At 43.8% G+C, this 13,024-nt stretch overlaps 1 protein-coding gene across 5 annotated transcripts in view; it reads left to right on the top strand.

The window, feature by feature from the left end:
- Positions 1-13,024, top strand: part of LSAMP (limbic system associated membrane protein) — a 1,005,382-nt gene that overhangs the window by 722,260 nt on the left and 270,098 nt on the right. The window lies entirely within an intron of this gene.

The following is a 13,024-nucleotide window of genomic DNA, read 5'->3' as shown; positions in this document are numbered from 1 at the left end:
CTTTCTCGGTGTGAACTGAACTTCACATTCAAAGTATTCTCACCCCCGGCAATGCCAGTGAAACATAAGCATTCCTCTTCTTGTTACATGTCACGTAACAAGAAGGTGCAGAGGCTGTGAGATGGCTTCTGATCCGATGTCAGAGGAGGGGATGGGAAGAGGTAGCGTGACTTATGTATCCGTGTGCTTTTCCAAGCAGTCCATGAGGCCTGGTGTATAGTCTGTTGCACAGGCTCTGCTGCTGGCCTAGCATGAATTTTGCAGGAGGCATGAATGCCTTTCTGGAGGCAGGGATTAGGAAAAAGGAGCGCACCACTTCCTTTGCTTTAGACCCAGTGCATTCCACGGTAGGTTGCAGCCTGTAGCCCTTACATTCAAGTTATCAGATGCGCTGCTGTTTGGCACCACTGGGACATGCGGCAGCTGAAGAGCAGAGTTGTGAAGTCTCCTTTGGCCCTCTCTGTGGGAAGAGATAGATTCTGACTGGTCCATGTGCAATTGAGAGGTTAAAAGGAGTATTTGTCTTCTCTTTTGTATTTCTTTTTTTCTGAAACAACTTCTGCTTCTGTCAGGGCATGTAGTGTCTGCTTCTTGCTCTTCCCTAAGTGAGTGAAAGTTCATTATAACTTGTTTCCTTCCTTTCTTCCTGTTCCACTCATGCTTTGAGAAGCTGGAGGAGGCAAGTCCTGCACTCTCCTCCTTCTATGATTTAACCCAGTCATTCTGTGGAGCAGGGTGTGGTGCTTGCTGTCAAATAAAGTGGGGATGCTCTTAAAAACTAGACAGCCCTTTTCCTCAAAATACAAACCTTTTGCCATTCTTTTGTCTCTCGCTTCTCTCAATCCTCTCTTCATTTGGGTCTGTGCTTTCTGACGTCACCCTATAACCTGTATCACTCCTTTGAGTTATTGCTGTGTGCAGCTCATCTGAATCATGGGTTTTTGCTCTCTCAGACCATGTTCTCTGGACAAGTTAAGATCTCCAGAAGGCCTCATGGGCTTTTTGTAATTGCTATCTGCATCCAGGCAGCTGGACTTCATTTTATCTGAATTTAATAATAAGCTGCTTTTCTTCAGTTGTAAGTTGCAAATTATCAAAACCCATCAAGTCCTATCCATTGAAACTAAATATATAGTCCCCAATGAAATCCAGGTTGACTGGCTGCTGAATGGTCTCAGGGCAGGACTAGGACCACTGCTGTATATACAGGGGTGGGAATTTCTTTGATGTATTTCACTAGGGGCAAGGCAAGACATTTCTGATATAATGTGATTGTTCAGAGAAATGCCTAAGCTGCCTTGGCCCTGTGTATTCATCTTTAATTATTAAAATAGGACAGATAATTCACAACCCTTGAGGTCTTTTATTTTTTGACAGTGATATTCAATGTATGGTTGGCCAAAGGGGAGAAAGGTAGATTCCAAGAGCAAGAGAACAAAGCAAGAGGAGCAGAGAGAGGATGAAGAAAAGCAAAAAAGAGAGAGAGATTAAAATAAAAAGCATGTTGGAAATGAGAGAGAAGGAGGAGTAAGTTGGGGAGAGAATGAGGAATAAGTGGGGTGGAAAAACAGAATAGCCTAATGGTTAATTGTACATCTTTTATTGTCAGGGACTGTTCTACATTGAACGTAGCCACGTGGTTGCTTGTTATCACATATAAATAGATGCATTGATATTGCTGGTCTGTCCACTTCTGTGTTTTGAGGAGGAGTCCAGTGTGATCCAGTTGAGATGGGCACTCTGCAGGGAGAGTGAGTGATGGTCCTTGCTCTAACATCTTCAAGTGCATATGCATTTGCATCAGCTCACCACCAGAGCCAATTGCCAATCAACAACTTCTTCAAGGGGGGTCTTTTCAGAGAGTTTGGAGGATGAGATTCAAGAGAGGTGAGGGATGGAGAAGAGAAAATAAAAGTAGAAAGAGAGGAAGAAAATATAGATAAGGAGGAGAGACTCAAATCACAAACAGGTTGCAATAAAGTCGGAGGGAATTAAGACAGACAGACCACCAAGTAAGAGCAGATCCCAGCAACCTGAGAGGCAGTAATGTCAATGTCCTCTTGCTCAGTCACCGTCAGTCAGTATAAATGCTGCTGTACATTCACAGCCAAAAGGGCTTAGCAAAGCTAATGAGCAGGGAAAGAATGAGGAACGGGGGAAGAATTTCTCTGTTAAAACTCTGGCTGAGACGGGATGTCTCTCTGCGAGAGGATTTGCAAGGCATAACAGCACCGCTAGTGCAATAAATAAGCAGAGCTGGGGTGAGAGTGGAGGGAGGGAAGGGAAAATAACAAGAAGTCAGGCTATAGTAAAGAAATGTGAAAGCATGCTGAATTTGCCCTGTCTAAGTCTGCTTGGTCCTGGTAATTAGAAAGAACATACTGAGAGTGTTTGTCAGAGTTGCAAGTTTAATGACTCAGAATTACAGCAGCCTAGCATACATTAAGCTGAAGCATTTGTTTTGGAATTGTCATTTTTCATGAGGGAACACTGTCAGAGCACTGCCCAGTCTTGTGCTGGCAGAGCAACAAATAATTGGCATGTCTAGAAGTTCAGGGCAGGAACGAGGAGTATTGGCAGAGGTATGTTTGGGAAACTGGGGGCTGGAAGAGCGGGGGTGCTGCAGAGTAGGAGAGCAGCATTGGCAGGATTATATTCAAGCATACCCCATACCTTCCCCAACTTGTGTCATTATTGTTTCTAAGTGTTCATATGCACATGCATTTTTCCTTTATGGGAGATGCAAATTCTGCTTTGTTTCTGAGTCTGAGGTGGTAGCACCCATTCTACCATACCTGGAGCATCATATGTAGACAGGTCTCTCTGAGCAAAGCAGGATCTGCTTTTGTTCCTGATGGGGCTTGCATTCCATTCTGAGTTCAGAGGATTTATAGGATCATCATAAAGTGAATTGGATTGGAAGGGACCTTGAAGATCATCCAATTCCAACCCCCCTGCCACAGACAGGGACACCTTCAACTAGACTAGGCTGCTCAAAGCCCCATCCAGTCTGGCCTTGAACACTTCCTGGGATGAGGCATCCACAACTTCCCTGACCAGTGATTACCTATCAGTGTTGTCCTCAATATTCCTATCTAAATGTCTATGTGCTTTCTCCCTGCCTTAGTTTCCTCCACAGTAATATGAAAGCAACAGGGTTTCTCTGTTTCACAGAAAGGTTCATTCATGGGCACACATTAGTGAAGAACACTGTAGCAAAAATATTGCAGAAAAGCAAAGTATTATCTTTTGAACAAATCTCTGTACTTTGAGCGAAACTACTTTTAGTGGACATACGTTTGCAGACCAGGGCAGGGAATGAATTGTTATGATCAAAACCCAAGCCTCTTCCAAGTAGTGGAATGTGTCATAAATTCAGAAAGCTACAAAAAAAAAAATACATTACTTCAGAGCCCATAGACTGTCAGCATGAACTTGCAGAGCATGTCGGGCATTTCATCAAGGATGACTGCAATGGATGTGGAAGGACACCAGGTAAACTCATTAGAAACATGTTTAGTATTCTAAGGAATCATGGTTTTGAGGCTTCACATATCACACTGCTGTTGGGTGTTGATGATATAAAAACTGTTTGTTTATTGTAAGTTAATTTTATATATTTCCTGCTGAGTACTTCTTTTAGTACTTGGTAATGATCCCCAAATGTATACCAGTGTCAGTGTTTTAATACCAGCAACTACAGTAGTTCAAATCCATATTTTATTATCTATTTCCGAAATACATTTCAGACTGTTGAAACTGTGGATGCCAGGATTGAAATCTGAGCCAAACCCCTGAACCCATGAAGTAGGTTGAGTTACAGCAATTTTGACTCAGTCTAGTGAGCCCATGGCTCCATGTGGCTCCATGACCCAGGCCAGTAAGCAGGGATACCAGGTGCAGTGACCCTGGACAGCAGACGTTTATGCCAGTAAGCTACTGAGAAGGTAGCAATACTAAGGTTTGTGTGAATTCACTCTTTAGCAAGAGAGTATTCACAGCAAAATTCAGTGCCAGGTCTGAACTTTTCTGGCATATTTCATAGTATTTGAACTCAGGCTTTCTCAGGTCTGTTCTGCTTAGAATATGCTTAGAATATGCAAAATTTTGTTCTGCACACTAAGGCTTTGTGTCACTTCCCTGCTATTTGATGTCTTTATATGTGGGCTTGTTATAGCAAAAGATTCCTGACAGTGCCTTAGGACAGGGAGTAACAGTGTGAGTGCAAGTTTTCGGGATGACAGTACAGGACCTGAGGATTGGCCAGAATAGCAAACAAACCTTCCTGTTTGTCATCCCTTAGAAACAGTGACTGGCTGTGAGATGGCTTCTGAATTTTAGCCGAAGAGCACCAAGCCATTGAGTCCTTTGGGACCAGGTCTGTGGCTCCAGCTTCACCAGTCATGCCAAACAGAGAAAGTCTGCCTGGCTTTTCCTTACTTTTTTTGCCTCTTTAATCACCTTCCTACTGAAGGTTGGCTGGCTTTGGAACAGATACTGGAGATTGTACATTTGTATCCTGTATTTTTTCCTCTCCGTACCATCTGTTCACGGACTGGATTACAGTTGCGCCAGTTAAAAAGCAGATTGCCTTGGCCCAAGGTCAGGATCACAGCCCCAGTGCCCTGCCTGCCTCCCGTGGATTTACACTCAACACAAAGCTCACTCCCGTCTGCTGCACTCCCTGAAACTCCCACCTGCTACCATGGAGGGATGCTCAGTTTCTTTCCTCCTACACCATACTCACCCTCTTGCTCCCACCCATCCTCCTGTCCTTTGTCCTCCTGTGTGTGCTCCATTTGGCTCGGTTTAAAGGCCAGGAAAAGGGGGGAGAAGGTAAAAGTACTGGCTGTCAGCCTTGATTTACCTTCAGCAACACGCCGTGCTCAGACCTGTCAACACACCAGTCCCAGCTCCAAGGAGCACTTCTCACCATATCGCTTTGGTGACTTCAGAGGGACACTTTGATCCTGCTTTGCTAACTGTTTTGTGGTTAACTCATTGCGAGGGATGATGATGAGGAGATGCTGGGAGTCCCCCCATGCTACATTTTGTCTAAGTGGCAGTAGCAGAGAAGAAGGATTTGCAATGGTACTGCACTGCTGTAATCACAGGCATAGACATATCCTATATGAAAAAATGAAGGCATTGCTTTTGTTCACCAGGGTCCAATAGTATCCAGAGGGTTCTCATGAATAGCAGGTGAATTCCTGATTAATATTCAGAGGAGAGAAACAGAGCAGCTGGCAGGTTTACCCTTGGCCTCAGGACAACTTGCAGTCCCTTGTTCAGTGGCTCTGTGATTAACTCAGGCCATATAGCAGGCTAGGTGTCCCATTAAGAAACTGTAAGACTCCCCAGTCTTGGACTACTTAGGTTTAGCATGCTGCTTCTTTCCCCTGAGCTCAAAGTAGTCTTCTAAATCCCCAAGTTTGTCAGCATAGATTCACATGAACCGTGGGGCTGTGCTTGAGACTAAATAAGAACCTGGTACACCGATCTGCCCCTTTCCTTTACTTCTGAACTGATTGTATAGTCAGTTGCTGTTTGATTCTTCTCTTCTCTTGTTCTACCACAAAACCCTCCTTAATGTACCCTCTGTGTTTTATGGGCAGTGCAGTGTCTCAGTCAGCTTCTTTGCAGCAAATGGCAGGGCTCTCCTGGTGCTTCCTTTTTTATGTACCACAGTCCCCTATTCCGCTTTCTTCTTCCAACTTTGAGTCACACACAGTGTTCTGTCTGCCAGTGCACCATCCTCATGAGTACAGTGGATCTCAAAGGGCTTTGTCCTTCATGTCTGCTTTGCAGATGATCGCATTGCCACATCCAGGTTCAACCACCTAAAGCAACTTCTAGACATACTACACACCCTGACCTGTCACACATTGTCTCCCCAGATCTCAGTCAACAAATGCTCACAACTTAGGCTGAAAAGTGTTAAAAAACTGCTTGTCTTTTCCTTTGGATTCTCTTCACTTCAGTCTCTTTATTACTCCGTGATGAAAAAAATCCTCCCAGTCCCATACTGTTGTAATATGGAGCCTATATATTTTCTCCCTTGTATTTTCCCCAACATCTTTCTTCCTTTACCAGCTATAGGAAATCCCTCTCTTCATCACTTTCTCAACCAAGAACCTTTGTTCATGCCTTAACCTTCCTTAGTCTTGATTGTTGTAACATCTGTCTCTCTTGCTTGAAAGCCAGCTCACTTTCTCTGGCATACTAAAACTGCCCCTTTTCCTCTGCCATGCAGAACACATTGCCTTTCTGTTTGCATTGCTCTATCAGGTCCCCTTTGAATTTCGTTGTCCCTGCCTTTATGACCTTAGACAGTCCTGCTGATGTTTCTAATCCAACTTTCACACCCCCTCCCATTCCCTAAATTTCTGTAAACTGCATTGTCCCATTCATCTCCCAGCAATATTTTTCAGATACTGCTAGCAACACAATCCCCTTCTGAGGCTGGTCTTTCTCTGTATTTTCTCCTGTGTTTCTAACTCTCTACAGTGTTTACTTTCTCCTTTGCTTTCTCAGTGTCAAATGAGTGAACCTTCCTGCCTTCTTTGCTCTGTGCCTTACCTCATTAATTTCTTTTGGCATTGAAGGGTGCTAGCTTTGTCCTCAGCTTTGCAGGGCTGCACTTGGTGACTTATACACCCACTCAGCTGTCCTATAATCCAGCCATCCCTGCAAAAGTTTTAGCTCCTGACACCTCAGTAACCCATCTTGCACACTACAGCCTGCCTTGTTTTGACAAGTAGCCTTACAAAGAAGGTCAAGGATCCGGGTGGGAGGAGTACCCCAGGTCTGAGTGGGGTGTCCGTGCTGGACATGGCTGGATTAGGGAGACTTAATCAGTTGTATAATAGCACCTAAGAGGATTGCTGTATATTTCCCAAGCATGACTCAACTGAAACGTATTTTAGATGTAGGTGGACAGGTGATGTGACCTAAGAGGAAAGGGAGGGGAAAGATTCCTCAGTCGTGTCTTTTTTTTTTTCTTCCCTTTTTAGTTTAGTCTTGTTCTTGTTGCCAGAAACACAGTACAGCACCTGACTCCTGCAGCAGAAATGATCCTCTTGACCTGACCTTCCTCTGTGGCTTCCCTGGAGCCTGCTTTGCACCACTTCCCCTGGTGCACATCCTTGCTTATCAGTAGAAGCAATCAAAGTGTGGGACAGGAGGTAGCAGCTGGGGAAGCAGAGATGGAAGACAGTCATCTGCAGGTATGGCAGAAAGGGAATGACAGGCACAGAAACATCATTCCTAGTGTGGGGTTTGAGGAGGACTTAGAGAGGAAGAAGAGTCCCAGAGCTGGCCCCTCTTGCTATAGGTCAATGACGACTCTGGACAGGGAGTGGGTCATTCCTTGTGCCACCCTCCATTAGCAGTATAGGTTCAGGAGGAAGATTAACGCCTGCCTATGGTGCACAGCCACCACTTTTCTCTACCCAACCTGGACAGATTAATGAGGTGCTCCTCTATGCAGCATATGGCCATATGCTTGTGCAATTCAGCACAGGCCAGGTTGACTGCCTAGTCGGAGTTAAAGAGGTTTGGAACTGTGCTGAGTGGTCAGGGGAGAGAAGGAAGGGCTGCTGCTAGTTGGAGGGGGGCTATTAAAAGCCAATACGCTAATGAACCAGCAATGGCACCTAATCAATGTGTGAAAAATGGGTAATTCTTGCTAATGCCCTGTTAATGTTCTCATAATGATCTGTCAGGGAACTCTGGCTAATTATTGTCATGGCAATTTGGCACAAGTTTGCCTGGGATAATGTGGCCTGGGTGAAGAGGAGCACATATTGCTGCCCGTGTCCCAGTGCCCTGCTGCCCTTCCCACATCTTCCTGCTTCTCTTCTACTATCTCCTTTTTCTGGTCACTCTTTTAATTAGGCAATTAGTTGATTGATTAGATAATGTTTGTACAACACTTTGTACATGTAAAAGTGCTAATTCCGTCCTCTTTGTTTTTCCTTCTTTGCATCTGTATTTTTTTTTCTTGCTTCTCTGGTATGGCTGGGGACCAGTTGTGTTATGTCATAGAACACTGGTGAGGTCATAGTTGAGAATCCACAGTGCAACTGCCCCCTGTTTTCTTTATCCTTAACACTGTCCCAGGACACATATTTTACTCTGTCTATTGCTTTGGTCTGCTATCCCATTGCAGTACAGCACTGCTTGGTGCATGTAAATCTGAAATGCACTCCACATTAATTTGAACTTTTCAGTGCTTAATTTAGGCCTAATGTGCTGCAGACAGCATGGGGCTTTGCCAGGGTTCTTGTAAATCATGTGGGTGAACATGGCTGTCGAAAGTCTCTGCAGATAATGGGTGTCATTGGGCTGCTGATCCTGTTTTACTTGCCCATGGGTTGTTGACTTCAGGTTGTGTTTTTCCCTAACCTAACAGGATGGAGCTTAGGGAGAAGAAAGAACATGTCGTGCTCTGCTCATCCCTCTCGCCTTTGAAAGTCATGTCTTTTCCCTGCTGTGCTAAATCAGGAATATTGGTGACTTACATTTAAGCTCTTGCTACACAAGCTTTCAGCTAGCTGGAAAGGAAGGGAGTGGGAGGGCAAGTGGAGAGCGACCTATTTGCACATTAATGAATGATACGCCCCATTGTATTATGTAAAGCCCTGGTTTTGCATGTGTTTACATAGCTTTTCAAAAGGGGAAACCCAGTCATTGGCAACCCTTGAGAGAAACATATGGCTATAGAAGGGCTGTACAGTTATAGAGAAGCTTTTCACTCATAGCTGACATTTCTATAGCACTTTTTAGTGTCATCTAGGAGGATCCCAAACCATTTAGCTCACTGCTGAAACGCGGCCAACTCCGAGGTGGAACAAAGTCACCATTCTTGCAGTGGCATTCCTGTATAGTGAAAGTTTAGAAGGGGGTTTGAAAATCCTTTCTGTAGCAGGGCACTGTGTACCTCAGCTCAGCAGGCTAAGGCTCCAGCCAGTACCAAGCTGAAGCAAGCGTCACCTATGCTCATGACTTACATGGTATTTCTTATGGATAGGCCAGGGGCCTTGTCTACTTCCAGTCTGGAAAACACTACCTCCCACAACTGTGTGCTCTCTTCAAAGGTTACATAGAGTCATTTCTCAGCTTCTTCACCATTGGGAAAACCAAAAGCCATTGCCTCTAATGAAGGAGTAGGACAGCTCCTAGCAGCACAGCTCCTCTTCTGAGTGATGCCATGGCAGTTATTTCCATTTTCTTCCACAACAACAACTTCGCTATCCCCTAGAGACCTGAAGAAGGTGTCGCTAAGGCTTAATATTAATGGCTGTGACTTGTTTTCCTCTCCTCTGACCCAGCCTGGCTCTTGAGAGTGATCTTCAGCCTTCTTCATGTTTACTTGCTATATCACTTTTGTAAGATGTGGATGCTTTTGTACTTTTGAAGCAAATGCAGAATGTAAATCTCCTGAGATTTGGATAAATCCTGCCTGAATGTACCGTGGCAATAGTCAGCATGTCTGTTTCTAAAAGGCATTCCTCCTGTAAGTGACCCAGAGCTGACTCACATTTATTTTGGTAGCACTCAGCTCAAGTTTGTGAATCTGGCCCAGGGACACATTTTGTCTATTTTTTTTACAGGAAAGAGTCAACACAAACGATGGAGATATTGCTTCTGTCTCACCACTCTGAAACCCTGTGTGTTTTGTCCTAACCCTTTTAGAGCTTGTTTGCTTACTGAGCTGTGCTCCCTTCTGTGTTTCCAGAGTGAAGGAAAACAAGTACCCATATTCCTACTGTGTGAGTGGCTCACATAACAATATGAAAAAAGAAAGCACAACAAACAGAAAAATACTCTGGTACAAGATTAGGCTGCTTAGATTTAGAACAGAAATGTGTAAGCCAGAGGGCACAGCTCTATGTCTCAACTGTTTACTGATCAGTTTCTGTGCCTGTTCCCCATCCTGTGCTCCCTCCTGTACCCATTTAGACACACTGGCCAGCACAGGGACCAGATAGCTTTCTGCTCAGAAATGTGTTTCCAATTACAAGCACTCATTCGGATGAGAGATTAGAAAGTGACTTCTCTCTGCTGCTCATCCCCTCCCATAATTTACCTGCTCCTATCTGTGTGTGTACAAGTTTGACATGCTGCTTCCTTTACTTCTGTGTCTCCCAAAAGGGAGAGATGGTGTAGGCTAAACTCCCTGGCTTTGGAAAGAGACAGTAAGAGGAGGGCTATAATGGGCATTTACAAAATTTTGAATGTTATGGAGAAGATTTCACTGAGTACCCATAGTGCAAGAACTAGTAACAGGTTCAGAATGAACTGGAGTTATGTTTTTCAAGCATGGATTACAGTGTAGAACTTCTGCTCATAGGCCATAGCAACCAGAACCAGATTCTAAAGGTCTTCTAAAAGTTACTGGAGGACGTGACCATGGATTGCTGCTCTTTGTAGCACATTTGTTGCTGGTGCCCCTCAGAGATAAGCATTAAGCTAGATGCTGGCTGGGTCAGGTCTGAGAGAGCAGGGCTCATCCTCTCTGCTGTGGTCACACCTGATTTCCCCCAAGGTGGTTAAATGGATGTGTTTTGTGAGGAAGGCATGGTTCTGGGGTTGACTCAATACTAGGATGCTGTTTAGCATTGTTCAATTCACTGTCTTGTTTACAAGTTAGTTTCCAGCCTGTAAAATGAGAATTATAGTACCAATTAATATCTTAAATTATTCTACAAATGTCTCATCTGATTAATCTCCTTTAATACAATGTGTTGTCATCCCTTATTAGCCATGGGAGACTATACACAGGGGCCCCTTCTCCACTTGCACATATACAGAAAGCCAAGTTACATTGTTTCTGCTCCTTAGTGTTTTTCAAGTGCTTTGTCACCTGTTCCTTCTTTAAACAGTTTCTGTTTTCTAAAATCTTTCCCATCCCAATTTTTTTCCAGGACTCTAATCGTTTGCATTGTCTGTGTGTGCTTTTCTCACTCTTATTTTTAAGAAAAGCTCCAGAGCTGACCAGCCACACTATTCCAGCTGAAGGTAAGACTTGATGTATGCAGTGGCATTAATACTTTTCTCAGTGGGTGAGATTCACCCACCCCTGAGAGAAATGACTCACACAAGATCTAGGCACCACTTAAATCCAACATAAGCTGTATTTTGTTGGCTTAGATGAGATTTTGCTGGAGTTTTGGCCTCGCACTGAGCCTCTGCACAGGAGTGATTTTTCACCAAGTATTATTTTTACATCTTAATGTTCCATTTACTTTTTGGCCTGCTGTTGAGGTACCTCAGAGAAAAGGCTTCATTGATCTGCCTACAGTAAGTATAGGTTTTTTCTTGTCTGACCATACTTAATTTTACAACCCAGTAAGATACCTGAGGAGTATGGTTTATTCTTCCCAATACATATTGCCTGTGTCAAGGCTGAACTCTTTCTCTGGTATGTTAGGCTGCTGCGTATCTTCTTAGCACTGTGAGGATCCTTTGTTCCTCATACTCCAGATGCAATCATTTTGCTTTATCAGTAGATGTTGGTCTCTCACAATTTCATTCTCCTACTCAGTGCATTAGCTGATGTATTGCATATGCAGGTCATAACAAACTTCTCAGCAGCACTCCTGCTGTTAGGTTTTCACAATATTAACGGAAGATCCATTGTTCTTTCATTTCTGCTTTTTGTCTTGTACAGACTTGTTCTCCATGAGAGAACTTTACATTTCCAACCCAGGAGTTCTTTGATTTTGGAACAATTTTTTTTTAAATTAAATACTTGGTCAAAGACTTCTTGAAAGATCATTTATAAAAATATTCATGTGTGCCCATCTTTTGCTTGAGGATATAACTCAGAAATGAAAACCATAGAGAAAGGAATAAAAAAAAACCAGTTGTATACAGAACTGTTAAAGATGGGGCTCAATCAGAGTGCAGTTGCCTCTAACAAACCCTGTGGCAAAGACTGCAAAACCAAAACAGGACAACCCAGGCAGCTCTTCTGTGATGACCTTTGCTGAACCTCACATACTCCAGCAGTCCAGTTGACCCACTGACTTTCCTTTTGCCAAAAAAGGACTGTAATAATGAGCATCTCTGCAGCAAAGGACAGAGAGAATTATTATGAGTTACTGTTTTACAGTAATGCCAGACCTCAAGGCTTGTTGTCACAGTGATGTTCTAGCATATGGCAGATTTCAGGCAGCGTGTTATTTGTGATCATGCTTGGCAAAACTATGAGAATGGGGACAAGTTTGCCTTCTTTTGTTCCTTCAAGAAACATTTTTTTCTTCTTCTCCTTTAGTGTCGCATGATTAAACAGGCTTTCCTTCAGGTGAAGGTGAAATCCCAGGGCAGCTGACACTGGTAATGCCTGTGAAGGACACCTGCTAAAGCGCTGTAGGGGTGGTTTTGTTTTCATTCTATTTATTATTGTCCTTGAGGGCTCCAGAAGAACAAAATGTATTTTTCAAAGTCACGCATGAGCCAGAGTAGCAGCTCTTAGCAGGACATAGCCAGATACTGTACATCAGTTAGAACAGAGCGTATTTGGGGACATGGAGTGAGGGAGACCTCTGGCTTGCATTTCTCTTGTGCTCTCTTCCACCCCCATCATCTTTGTGCAGGCCATGAGCTGCAGTCTTGGTAGAAAACTGGAAATACATCTTCCTGGAAAAGAGACTTTGAGAATGAGATGGAAAGCCATCTCCTTTTTCACTTTCTCCAGCTTTGCATTCCTCCTCCTCCGCCTTGTCTTCCTCAAACACCCAATCACATGGATGTATGCACGCATGCAGGCACACTCTCCTCTCTTTCAGTTGTTGTCCCTTCAAATCAAGTGTTGATCTCTATGTGGAAAGCTCTTGGCACAATAGAGGAACACAGATCTGTCTGTAAGAATACCTTATGAACGAAACCACACACAAAGACAAGCCTCTGAGTAACAGTGAGTGAAACTGAGAGAAAGCTGTCTTGTTACATATAATTGAATTCCTCAGCACCCTTAAATGACACCTTTCTTGCTTACACATACAGGAAATATACTGCA

This window comes from Neopelma chrysocephalum, unplaced genomic scaffold (genome assembly GCF_003984885.1).
Source record: "Neopelma chrysocephalum unplaced genomic scaffold, ASM398488v2 Primary Assembly neopelma1_60, whole genome shotgun sequence".
Taxonomy (NCBI): domain Eukaryota; kingdom Metazoa; phylum Chordata; class Aves; order Passeriformes; family Pipridae; genus Neopelma; species Neopelma chrysocephalum.
The sequence above is the reverse complement of the archived record's forward strand: the minus strand, read 5'-3'. Positions and strand labels throughout refer to the sequence as shown.